The following is a 14271-nucleotide window of genomic DNA, read 5'->3' as shown; positions in this document are numbered from 1 at the left end:
ATAGATAGATGATTGTTTTGCTTTTTATCTGATTACACAAAATTTATGTTTGCATGACTTAAATACACACTACTATAAACGTTATTTTCATATAATAAACATATATCTAACATCACTAAAAATAAATTATGTTTCTTTATAAAACAAAAATCATAAAAAATTCTTGAAATATGCATATAAAGAGAAATTTGTGCATTCGAACAGTAGTATTTTATAATAATTGCTGAACAATAATTACTTTTCGTACAGTTATTGTATTACAACGACGAATTATTTCACTAAACGTAAAAAATGTGTGCACGATGTGCCAATTTTATGATCTGGTTCGACAAATTTTGAACCCATGTTATGTGTTAGCTCTGGCTTCATTGTCCACAAAAGAGGGGCGAAATATACCAGAGAGACATTCAATTCATATATCGAAAACAAACTGACATCGTAATTACTATAAAAAAAAAAAAGACAAACAGGCAACTTATAGTACACAAGACACAACATAAAGACCAAAAACTAAGCAACACGAACTTAGAAAAAACTGGAGGGGATCACATGTGCTCTGGAAGGGTAAGCAGATCCTGCAGATGTTGCACCCGTCGTGTTGCTCGTGTCTTTGTGAACCCTGTATATAGTAAAATTCGATAGGTCAAATTCGTTAAAAGGGAACGGGATTGTAGTTACGACATAGGAAACATATCCGTGAACGGATATTTCATAAAAGTCAACTAACTCGTGACGGTGCCCGTATAATTTTTGAAGGGATGATTTAACTTACCACTTGTGCAATGGATAATCGCATCAATTGCAAGCATTCCATATCTCATCATCAAAAACAAATCATATATTAAATAAAGGCAACAGTAGTATACCGCTGTTCGAAATTCATAAATCGATTGAGAAAAAAAAATCCGGGTTACAAACTAAAACTGAGGGTAACGCATCAAATATATACAGAGATTGAACATGATTTTTTTTTCATAATACACATATTAAAATATAGTTTAAAATAGAAAATTTCCAATTTCCAATTTACCATAATATACCTGCTTTTTAAGCGATTTCATACAATTAACCCCAATCTAATTAAAATGTAGAATTTTTGTTAGATTGTTTTAACCCATGTTTTTATACTTATACATACAATTTTGTACGTGTTTTTTTTTTCATGTCAACTATTTCTCTTGCTTTTGTTATGAGATCCTCACATTATTAGAAACCCTACGAAAAATATGAAAATTAAGTGAGAAAATCGACAAAGGTCACTGTCTGATCAACACCAGAAAGCTTAGTGCACAGTAAATATCTGAGTTTAGATGACATAAAATCAATTAAAAAAATCGATAAATTCAACCACAATTTTCATTTCTCACAATTATATAAATATTTTAGAATAAAAATATCTTCATTTTAACCATATAATCATTCTTAATATACATGTACTATCTGTAATATGCAAATACTTGACAGGTGATCGACTCAAGTAACGCTCTGTTTTTCTGAATGACTTGAGTTGAAATGCCATGTTGCACATATACATTGAAATTTTAATGCAAAACCATGGCCACTTAAATTGTAAACAAAAGTGGTTCATATGCCTATTTCAGTTTCAGATAAACAAATTTATTTGTAATATGCAGCTGAAGTAAATATTAATATAAGAACCAATGCATTTGGTAGAAGGTTTCCTACTTTTACAAAAGGCTGTTGGTATGGATGGCAGATTTTTGTTGTAACACCTACACAATAATTTCATCCTCGATAATATAAATATAACTAATGTATACATTGTTGACGGGCTTTGCTAGTTTTTCCGCCGAAGGTCGGTGGTTCCTTGTTCACTCCGTAGGCATCCATTACTTTAAAAATGATCGCCGCAAAATACTTGTGAAGCAAAAGTGCTGACAATTACGTTATACACCAATAATCAATCAATCATCTTTATATTACAATGTACTAATATGTTTACTATTCAGGAAGTGTAAGTATTGTTATTGCGAATTGCCACAATTTCTAAATAAAATAGTAATGTAAGTAAATGTAATGGCAAGATGTCTCACTTCAATTACAAGGAATTACGTTGTTTTATAGGATTGAACACTCAGATAGGCATGTAGAACATTTGCAGTGGCTAGCTTATTATAGCTTTCACTTCCTGATGTCAATGCACCATGGAACAATATACTTTTTAGTTGGTTAATTTTTTAAGTAGCTTTTCTGAAATATTGTTTACATGGCAAATAATCAAATAATCAAGAACTAATGTTTAATTTTATTGATCTGCAGGTTATTTTTTGACAATATCCGATGGTCAATTTTATATACTACTAGAACACACCCGTGATATCGCAGTTCCGTGACTGAATTAATTATAACTATGCGCAAGCCTTATTTTAGTATTAGTATTTTCATCTGATAAAGTCATGCCGATTATAAGATACACAGTATTCTCTGCTTTCAAATCTTGCTGTTTGAACCCGTCGAACTGGAACTTATCAATTATTGGTAATAAACAAAAGGTCCTGGAATGGAGTATATTTTAATCAACAGCATTGTCCAATATTAAATAAAGTTGAATTCTTTGATTCTCTGTTTTACGTCATGCCCGCTAACAAATTGAAAACTATACCTATACGCCTTATTTTTAGTCCAGATTTTTAGTATTCTGGTGTTATCTTAGAAAGTCTTACTGATTAAAATACTACAATAGGTAACAATTTGACAATGATTGAATTTAGTAATGTCAACCCTGTGATTATGACTCGTGTATATAGCATAATCCTAAATACGCCGTTTGGTGGTGCGCTTGTCAGATGCGGAACGTGCATATACGGTAATAGATAACAGGTGAATATACTATTTGTATCGGTATCGGACTCGACCCGGAACTTCTTAATTATTGGCAATATTAATTACGTGGAAAACAAAAGGGCCTGGAGTGGTGTAATTTTTAATCTACACCTTTGTACTATATTACTTATATATAAAGTTGTATTCTTTGATTCGTCGCTTTTACGTGATGACGGCTGACAAATTGGACCTCGTAATTTTAGTATTATAGATGTGCCATACAGCTATTTTCCGATATCGTTTATTGTACGTTACGATTGAATCGTTATATACTATAGGTTTACTATAAAGCATGCTGTTATTTATAATAAGTGCTCTGGATTATAATTTGGAATGCAATCATGCAAAATTCCTTATTTTGTTTGAAAAATGTTCCTTTAAACTAAATAAATCATATACAATTGTATTGTATACTATTTTTTGAGAATATCCAGTGTCTTTTAGTTTTCAGTTATATTTTTTAAGGTATAAAATATCTTGGTTTTACAATTATTATCATAGTATCATTACTTTTTTTGTTATTGTTGTTAATAGTACTACATTTGTGATCCACCAAGCCACATTTCTATTTATATTTAAAACTTGATTTCACTTTTTATATAAAGTTCACTCTATACACATACGCTGTTTTTGAATAGATTACAATTATCTCACCTCTATTTTATGTCAAAACACAAATGTTCAATAATAGTAGAATATCAGTTTTGGCCCCACCAAAAACCCAGGGCGCTAGGGTGTACCCATATATGGGCATGACCCGCCCCCACTATTATTTATAGCCATAATGGCGTCACCAGAAGTAAGGATGATGAAACACGACGAATGCACGTTGACCATACTTAAATATAACAGTATGACTTAGAATTGTGCCATTTTTATGAGTGTACCCAAATGCACGCCCGCAACCTCAGGACGTGCCAGCATTATAGGAACGTTCATTAAACAAGAGCCTGTCCCTTAATTTAGATTATTCAATTCAAATTCAAAAATCAAAAAGATTCAAAAATTTCAAAAAAAAAATCACAAATTCAAAAATTCAAAAAATTCAAATTAAAAAAAATCAAATATTCAAAAAACAGACCCAAAAAAAACTGAAATAAAGTTGACTCCTTTTTAAAAAAAAATACAGAAAAGGCATTGTCAAGTCAGTTTTAAAATGTCTTCACAACGGTAAAAAATTGTAAAGACTATAGATATGATGTTGCGATGTAATCAACTTGAAAATGAGAACAATCACCCCTCTTTTTTAAATGACATTACTTTGAATCCGTATGAAGGTTATCTGTATAAATTAGAATTAAAAGTCAAAGATGATTGTTTTTTTTTTAATTTATTGATATACCGCAATAAAGGCCGCTTTTCCTAAAATCCCGAATCTCTGTTTAATAAATAATTATTTTCAAAGAATTGTTATATATATTAAGAGCATATCTATGTATATGTTTTATCATATATAGATTTTTTTCTGTTTCTGTTCACTGTACGTTTCGCTTGAATAATTATACATCAAATTAAATGTGATACCATAGATAATCTTGCATTTGACAAACTATATGAGAGGCGATATTTATTGTACGTTACGCTTTAACAATTATACATAAGGCGTAAGATGTAAACATTTTTTATTCTACTAGTTTTCATGCTGTTAGGCTACCGGACTGACAGAACTTCCTCGGGACAGATTGTCCCCCAGTAGAAATTCCGGTCCGGTGGTTATAAATAAGGACAACAGTAGTATACCGCTGTTCGAAATTCATCATTTAAGATGATCCTGGGGACACCTGTTAAAATCGGTGTTGTTGTGTCCTTGACAACATCCGATTGACACCTTTTTATCCTGGGCGGCGTGTCATCCTTGTTATATTTTTTATTCTACTAGATTTCATGCTGTTACGGGCTACCGGACTGATAGAATCCTAGTATGGTATTTATCGTGTGTTAATTCTTTAGCACTGTCAGGATTTTGAAAGTCAATATGCAATCAAGAAAATTTTTCATTCTGTGCTGAAACCATATCCTTAAAAGCAATCGAAAAATAAATCGTAAGAAATCTTTTCAGAATTTCCAGTTCAGAAGTTAAACGAAATCATTGCAGTAGGGAAGCAAAGATTTCGTTGTTATATTTTTTGAAAAGATATAAAATAATTATTTTTTTTCTAATAGTTTTGATTAGTTATTCTTTTGTGATAAAATTTATAATTATTGTATAAGTTATTAAAAGAAAATTATGTACGCATAGAAACTAAATATTCATTTATACATACATCCATAAATGATCTATCACAATAAAATAAAATATTTTCAAGGTGAAATGATTGTTGTTTCCTTATAAAAACACGTACTGGAGATCCGTTATTATTCGTTGGATACCAATTTTCATGGGTTTCGTGGTTACAGGTGGACCTAGAATTCAAATATTCAACGAATAACATATTTTCAATAGGCTTTGTATATAGATTGAAAGAAACACGAAATCATATATCCACGAATATTTTATAATATAGTTATAAAACAAAACAAATACATTCGAAGATCATTAATGACCCAAAGTTCCAAAAAATTGTGCTAAATGTGGCTAAGGTAATTAATGCCTGGCATAAGAAAATCCTTAGTTTTCGAAAAATACAAAGTTTTGTAAACAGGAAATGTATAAAATAAAGGCAACAGTAGTATGTCGAAATTCATAAATCGATTGAGAAAAAAATCAGGATTACAAACAAAACCTGAGGGAATCACATCAAATATAAGAGGAGAACTATGACACAACAGAAACACAACACTAAAATGTAACACACAGAGAAACGAACTATAATATAACAATGACCATTTTCCTGACGAGGTACAGGACATTTTAAGAGAAAAATTGTGGGTTGAAATAGCCAAACCTCTTGCTTTTATGTCAATGTTAAATATAACATTAAAATGACAACATTACATGACAGGACTATAATATGAATAAATGGGAGAACAAATAGGACAGAGAAGCACACTAATAATAGCTATCAAAAGGTACCAGGTTTATAAAGCATGACGCGCGTTTCGTCTACACAAAACTAATCAGTGACGCTCAGATAAAAAAAAGTTCGAAAGCCAAAACAAGTACAAAGTTGAACATTGAGGACCAAAAGTTCCAAAAAGTAGTGTCTAATACGGCAAGGTTATCTGCCTGGGATAAGAACATCCTTAATATTCAAAATAATTCATACTTTTGCAAACAGTAAATTTACATGAAAAATGACCATATAATTGATATTCATGTCAACACCGAAGTGCTGACTACTGGGGTGGTGATACCCTCGGGGACGAAACTTCCACCAGCAGTGACATCGACCTAGTGATGAAAATAGTTATCAAAGGTAACAAAGGAAAAACCAAGATTCGCATTTGCAAGTATTGAACACCAAGTTTAGTTGGTTATTGTAGGGTTCTCGTTGCTCAGTATTTGATGGGAGTCCTCCGATTATTTATGAACGGATTATCATCATGACCTACACTGAAAAGATCAGTAACTGAGTAAACTAGAGGAAACAGTAGTTTTTTGGATGTTCAAATCTCTTAATTTAAATCAAAAGATAAAAATTAACGTATAAAATATCTCAGCACTGTGGGATACCCGATGTGACTGGTATTTTTGAAGATGACATCTTTTCTAAAAGTACTGTTTGACTTCTGTTTAAAAGAAAGGATTCGACCCAGTAAATGCTTTGATCTGATATGCCAAAGAATTTTATTTTATATTGTCATCTTTTGTGTGGTACCTTTTCAAAAGATTTAGCAAAATCGATGATTATGAGATCTGGTCATTGTTTTGTGATAATTCATGCATCTGTAAGGTAACATGAGACTCACATGATCGTTTTTCCTAAAATCCATATTGTAATTCGATCATAGTATCTGTTATTGATTTCAAGATGGTGCGTCATGCTGCTTGTAGTTGTACAAAGATGTGTTCGAGTAATTTGTAAGCTAGGCATTTTGAGGTAATAGGCCTGTAGTAACCTCGTTTATGTTTATCCCCTTTTTTGAAAACAGTTGTGACGTTTGCCTGGTTCCAGTCAGATGGTACTTTGCATGTTTCTGATGATCTGGTGAATATTAAGGTGAGGATGTTTGTACATATTTCATTGTTTTGTTTGAGTTCTCTGCCTGCGATTATATCAGGACCAATAGCTTTATTAGGCTTTATGTTTTTGTTAAGTTTATAAACACCATCCCTAGATATTGCTATGGTTGTCATTTTGGGATGAATACTATGACCTTTATCTGGAATGTTAGTATTTGCTTCAGATGTAAACGATATGACTGAAATTGTTTGTTGAGTACGTATGTTCGCTTTCTCAGATGGATTTGAGTGCAGTGTGCCTTCACCTCTTGGAGGAGCTATGCCGGTGTCACAGTTTAATTTATTTGACTTTTAATACAGCTTTTTGTGTGTATTTTTGAAGCATGGTTGGTCTGGCTTCTTAATTTATATATCAAATATCATGTTTTCTATATATTGCCAGTAAGAGTTTCTCATTTCTTTTTATAAATTGGTTTTAATTTCTTGGCATTGGTTTTTGTATTTTGGGATTTCCTTTTTCTTTTTGTAAAGTTTATTTCTCTTGTTGATCAGCTTTTTTAGTACCCAAGGTAATTTTGATTTATTACTAATACTTTTTGTTGGAATATTCTTACAATGAACTTTTTGATTTTTGTCTTGAAAGTATTCCATAGTTCAGCGAGACTCATGTTATGTTAATCTTGTTTTTAGCTGTTTGTATATTTCAGTGAGGTCTTTTTCTCTTTGGTCCCAATTTGCCTTTTTGTAGTTTCTCGGCCGCAAAAATCCGAGTGTTTTATTTGCTTGCCCTTTATCTGCTGCATGTGTCGAGCACATTTCAGGTTGTTTTGAATGGTGAAACCTAATTATTTGGCTACCTATACTTTTTCCAAATTGTGACCGTCAATGGAGATGATACATGTATCATTGCCAAGAATCTGTCCGGTTTAAGGGAGATAACTCAATTTGATAACAATTATTTGTATCGACAAGGACGATAATCCATCCTCGCTCCACATGGGGTTACTAGATAATTTGACATGTGCGATAAGACGCACAATTAAGGGGTTGAACACCCGCTGGTCTGTAAAGATAACTTCAGTGAAAACCAATACCAGATGTTATCGCTAAAATAATTTGGATTCATGTTTTCTGTATTTTGGTGCAATTTGTAAAATTAATTGAAGACCGGAGTTAGTGAATACATAAGTCCTAGTTGAAACATTAAAACGGCGCAAGATGTTTGACCCAAATTGGTAAATGAAAAATGCATATAAATAAATTAGATTTTCTTATTCAAAATGGATTGATCATCAAACTGACTGAAATGTATTTGAAATTTTAGTTCAACTAACACATTTGACCGAAAGGTCGCTGTCTTACGATTCTTTTATTTATTATTTTTATGTGTGTATATATGTTAGACTCAGATCGACGTCCGGTCTCAAATCGACGTCCGTTCCTCAAATCGACGTCCAAATCGGACGTCACATTCTCAAATCGACGTCCAATTATTTGATCCTCTAATCGACGTCTAATGTGCCGTCATGTATTTCCAAAACAACGTCCGATTTATTATTGTAGTCTTCTTTGATCGATGTCCAATATCAATAAATAATAAAAGAATACATTGTTGCACATACACTTATACATGTACTTGCATATTAATAAATGGCATGTGAGTATACGTAAATAAGAACCAAACGACAAAGAAAACAAAACGACATTTATATATAGGGCAACACTCAGTCTTCAACAATGAACAAAATAAAAAAGTAATGCCAACGGATTGGAGAGTACCGGGGTATTACAATTTGGATAAAAAAGATATTTTTCAACAAATTCATTAGTTAAACACCTGGAGTGAAACATATTACACAAAATAAATTGGCATTATGTTTTTATGTTGTGTTATTACACCACTGTTCCAGGTTAGGGGAGCGTTTAACAAACATGTTAAGCCCAGTCAAATATATTCATGATGTGCCTGTAGTCGAGTGGTTATCGTTGGTTTATGTCAGGCATATTTGTTTTTCGGAACTCTTTTGTTATAAGTTAGTTTTTAGTTCAAATTGTTTTACATGTTTGATGTCGTGGCCTTTAATTGCCGTCTGTATCATTGATGAATGACGTACGATTGCCTATAGATGTAGGAAGATGTGGTATGAGTGCCAATGAGACAACTCTCAATCCAAGTCACAGTTTATAAACGAAAACCATTATAGGTCAAGATACGGTCTAAAACACGGAGCCTTGGCTCACACCGAACAGTAAGCTATAAAGATAAAGAGCTATATAATTGCTTACATCCACCTAAATTTGAATCTGGTGTATAGTTGTCCGATTAGCAATCACACTACATCTAATTGTTTTTTAAATAACCTCTTATATACATAAAAGTTGATATCACAACCTGTAAACATCGGTAATACATTTAAAAAAAAAAAAATTGATAAATTTATTTGTCACATATACTATGTTTTGGTTGTAAAAATATTGACATAGACTTTACTAATCTCTCGGATAGACAATCAAAGTTTCAATTCTGTTATGAACTTTTTTTGTCTCCATTTCGGCAGTTTTGTGCATTTGTTTTAGATATATTTCCGTATAATCCGTGACGGCATGTTGACCCAAAATGTTTCGGCGTTTGGATCTTTTCATAGGTCCATTAAAACGGACGTCGATTAGAGAAGCCTAAAATTGGACGTCGATTAGAGGAGCTAAAACTTGGACGTCGATAAGAAAGAGATACAATTGGCCATCGATTTGGAATCTTACTTTATTGTGATGTCAGCTTTGGACGTCGATTTGAGGAATGGACGTCGATTAGAGACCGGACGTCGATCTGAGTCTTACATATGTATAACAGGTACCTCGAGAATTTGGAATGTCTGTCGTTTAATTCAATTTTAAAATTCATTGACAGTTAATAACTATTAAATTTACACTCACTTTGAGTGAGGATAACAGAACAATTCCGCGAGTTCTGATTTGTTTTTCGTAAATTCTTTTGTTATAAATGAAGTCGTTAGTTTTCTCAATTGAATAATTCCATATTTTGTTTTATAGTTGGGGCCTTTATATCAGACTATACGTACGGTATGTTTTTTCCTCAATGTTGAAGACCGTACGCTTGTCCGCTATAGTTGGATACGACCACCTATATCAAGTCAGGAATATGACAGTTGTTACATGTATCCATTCGTTTGATGTGTTTTATCATTTGATATTGCCATTTGATTACGGACTTTTCGTTTTGAATTTTCCTCGGAGTTCAATATTTTTGTGATTTTACTTTTTTTCGTTTGAACTTTGGTGGACAGTTGTCTTATTGGCAATCATATCACATTTTTCTTATTTTCATATGTATGTTCGATATGTACTGGTAGATAACTTATCTTCAAATCGGTACTTTAGATCTTTTGTATTTTGTAGATAAGTTTCGTGGCCAATGTACAGGGAAGCATTTTCCTACTAATTTTAACACAGTCTTGTGTTGTGCTTTTAAGTCCGGAACACATTACTTGTAATTATGAGATAGTCGTTTCTTGCTATCCACGAGATAAAATATGACACAGAAATTTTGTTAGTCTTATGTGTGTGTGTGGTTTTTTTCAATTTTGGTTTATTTGTATGTTACGGAGTTTTGTGTGACGTTCTTTTCGCTAAACTATATATAGTTATAACATTATTGTATTGAATACCCCCCCCCCCTTTTTTTGCGTTAAAGACCCATCGGTGACCATAGGTTGTTTTTCTGCTCTTTTGTCGGGTTGTTGTCTCTTTTTATAACACATTTCCCGTTTCCATTCTCAATTCTATTGAAGTTAATAAGCTACTATACGATATGAGTTTAGCTAATTGATAAAAGCCATACAGTAACTTATACGGTTGCACGAAGATAGTGAGAAAGCGTCATTTCAAAAGCAGATTCTACATTTTGTTTGTATCTACGTTATGACAACGAACTTAAATCATGTCTGAAAATAAAATCTCGGAAATGTCATATTTATTGACCCTTTCCTGTTTTTAATAAAATAGAATGAAATTCAAAACAGTGTGGCTGTGGCCATTGATTGACACATTAAATTCATCCATTGACTGGGACAATTTAGGTGAACGTTTGTATGTAACGACCACTGATCACTATGTACTTTTTAAAGACACTTAAACTATGGGGTCACCAAAGGTTCTCAACACCTCAATAAAGTAATTCGAAAAAATTAATCAGAAATAACACGATGTTTTGATTTATACCAATTATATAAATCAAAACATAAAGGTTATTCCTGATTATTTTTTTCGAATTACTTTATAATTAAAGGCGTTAAGAAACCTTTGGTGACCCCACAGTTTAAATGTCTATCGTAGGTACGTCGTGAACAGTGGTCGTTACAGACAAACGTTGACGTAAATTGTCCCAGTCAATGGATGAATTTAATGTGTCAATCAATGGCCACAGCCACACTGTTTTGAATTTCATACTAATACAAGCTTCAAGCATCGTTTCCACCATACATCCACCTCGAGTATCCACAGGTATATAGCCTGAAGCTGACATGTTAATTGTTATACAAGTACCTGTTCAAAGCTAATAATTTTTATCGTTTTGTGAAGAAATTATTGACTTTTTATTTAATAATGTTTCGGTTCAATGAATTTTAATTCAGTTGAAGAGCTTGGGATAAAATAAAATGACAAGGCAATTCTATAAACAGCAGTTTGTTTTCATTTTATACAAGAATACTGTTGTATTTAGATATATATGTTAGTTTCGATTATTTTAGTCATCAACAAGTTTCTTTTTGACGGCGAATGTAAATTTATATCATCATGGTAAAACGTGTCTTAAAAGGTGCTAACTTTCTAATGTATTGTGCGCACACATTATTCGTATATTTAGTTTTTACGAAATTAATAACAGAAACTTGGTTTTGAAGAAAAATCTATAATATCTGATTTTAACTTGTCGTATCAAGTGGTCGAATTCAGTGGTGTATTCTATATGCTGTTTTATGCACTGTTAAAGTGCGACGAAATGGAATTGTTCTCCTTTATGATTGTGTATTCAAATTATGTGAAAATAGCCTTAAAAAGGTTGTAAAAATATCGTTACGAAAAAGAGCCAAAAGGACCAGTTAAAATGCAACTATAGTCACTGGGAGAGTTGTCTCATAGATAATCTGCAATCATACAGCTACTGCTGAACTTTTTTTTCTCACCAAATATGAATAGAAACTATTTAATCCCATTAATTAAAAAGGGATTGTGTATTGATAAAACACTTAGTTGAACGTGCATCGATCTGCATCTATTTGATACAATGCGTTAACTTTTAGATTAATTTACGATTGCATTCTCATGCTTTATTTAATATCGGTTATAAGCACGTGATAACAAACACAAACAAAAACTTTGAATATATAATTAACTTCAATAATAAAACCGTGAATTTCATATTATTTATTGTTTTGTAATTCCTTCAGCCCTAAACCAAGTTAATACAAAACGTCGTTTCCACTATATATCACATGAATTATTATGTCTCAGCATGACTGTATAAACAAGATTGTGTAACATGCTACTATCTGTTTACACAAACAATGTATCCTGTTGTCAAAAAGAAATTGATAGAATAAAAACTTAAAATCGCCTACTTTTAAATCAAATTTGGTGCAAGGAGACAATAACCAATTTAAAAATAAACTACACTACATTAAACTATAACTTTTCATCTTTCTCTTGGTCACAACAGCTAAGGAATGTCATCAGTAAAAGTATTTTATTTATTTTTTCAAAGCTGACCACTTTCCCTAAAAATGACATTTTCTGTAAGAATAACGGCAAATGTAAGCCATTTGACATCACTGTATGAAAAATCTAAATTTGTTGCATGAAGTTTAAACATTATTTTGAAATAGTTTAATATCATTAAAAAGAAGACACATTAAGGATTATGGTGATCACAACAGCTAAGAAAAGAACTGAGAAGAAAATTGAATATCGTCTGTTAAAGAATATTTTCCATATAACTTCTATATAACGATTGTCTCCATGTAGGGTATCTGAATTCACGCATGCGCAATGTCGACCGGACTGATTCTTGACAATGTGATGTTTGAATTGGTGTTTTCTTTTTGTTACCCTCGAAATATTGCATTTGTCGAGGTGGAATTTCATGCACCATAAAAGAGGGACGAAAGATACCAAAGGGACAGTCAAACTCATAAATCTAAATTAAACTGACAACGCCATGGCTAAAAATGAAAAAAACAAAAAACAGACAAACTTGTTACCATGATGATTTTGCTAGTTAATCAATGTCTTCTCGACTGAGTAATTTTCCACAGTTTTTTTAATGTTTATGTAATTGTCAGATAAACAGGCGAACTGTAGCATTTAAATCTTCTTGCAAGTCATTGGTGTCTGTTTTGAATTTGAACAAAAAGGGGTCGTAAATAACTTTCGTTGTGGTATATTACCAGGCAACTTATAAGTTGGTAATAGGTCATTCTGGTTTGATTCTACCAAAGAACAATCAGACGATGTACAAAATAGTCTTAATCTTACGTTTGCTTAAAAAATAAAGGTATTTGCAGTTGTAATTAAAATATTTTTTGACATTGAAAAAAAGTATTGAGCTTTGCATACAACAGCGTTTGCAAAATAGTTTTATTTATCTACATAGTCATACTCACAGGCAATCGCATGACAGGCTCATATTGAAAAGTAAGTAGAGACGGATAAAGTGAAGCACCGTTTACCGAATGTCCTGACCCAAGACATGATATACAAGTCTGTCCTGACCTTGCAGATACACGATTCTTGATAGAGGGTTTTTGCTCACAAGGAAGCTACTTAACCAAGAGTTCCAATAATTATTGGGCAAAGTTGAAATCATCCCTTTGTTAAATTTAGAGACGCCATCACAACTTGGTCGACAGTTAGGTAATATTCATAGCTAAGGCATAACCGTAACGTTTCACAAATGATCAGATGATAGTGCCTTAGCAGAGGGTGGTAAAGGGGGGCTGCTTGCACGAAAAAAATGTGAAATAAGACATAATTTCACGTTGAACGTGAAATAATTTCTGTAAAGAACGTTGCACGAAAAATAAATACTTTTATTTGAACCTTTTGTGACTGAGTCACTGCCTTCTTGTATATATTAACTCTTTGTTTTACTTGATATTCCGATTTGGTATACACATTTATGATATAATTGGTTTACGGCTTTTAAAAAAGTATTTCTTGTCGATCCCTGCCAAGTGTTTGAATTTTATTTAAAAAATACTGAGCAAAATAAGACTTTGAAAATCACGATGCACGTAAAATTAAATAAGCAGAACACGTTGAACGAGGCACCCATCTTGCACGACTGA

General features: G+C 32.2%; 1 protein-coding gene across 1 annotated transcript in view; it reads left to right on the top strand.

Annotated features, from left to right (window-relative positions):
* The first annotated feature begins 13494 nt into the window (after positions 1 to 13494).
* The window catches only part of LOC139497865 (complex I assembly factor TIMMDC1, mitochondrial-like), a 39600-nt gene continuing 38823 nt past the window's right edge, over positions 13495 to 14271 (top strand). The window contains exon 1 of the mRNA XM_071286108.1: positions 13495 to 13618. The gene's annotated coding sequence lies outside the window, so the exon portion shown is untranslated. The remainder of the gene's footprint in view (positions 13619 to 14271) is intronic.

This window comes from Mytilus edulis, chromosome 1, assembly GCF_963676685.1.
Source record: "Mytilus edulis chromosome 1, xbMytEdul2.2, whole genome shotgun sequence".
NCBI lineage: Eukaryota > Metazoa > Mollusca > Bivalvia > Mytilida > Mytilidae > Mytilus > Mytilus edulis.
This window is presented reverse-complemented; position numbering and strand designations above follow the sequence as displayed.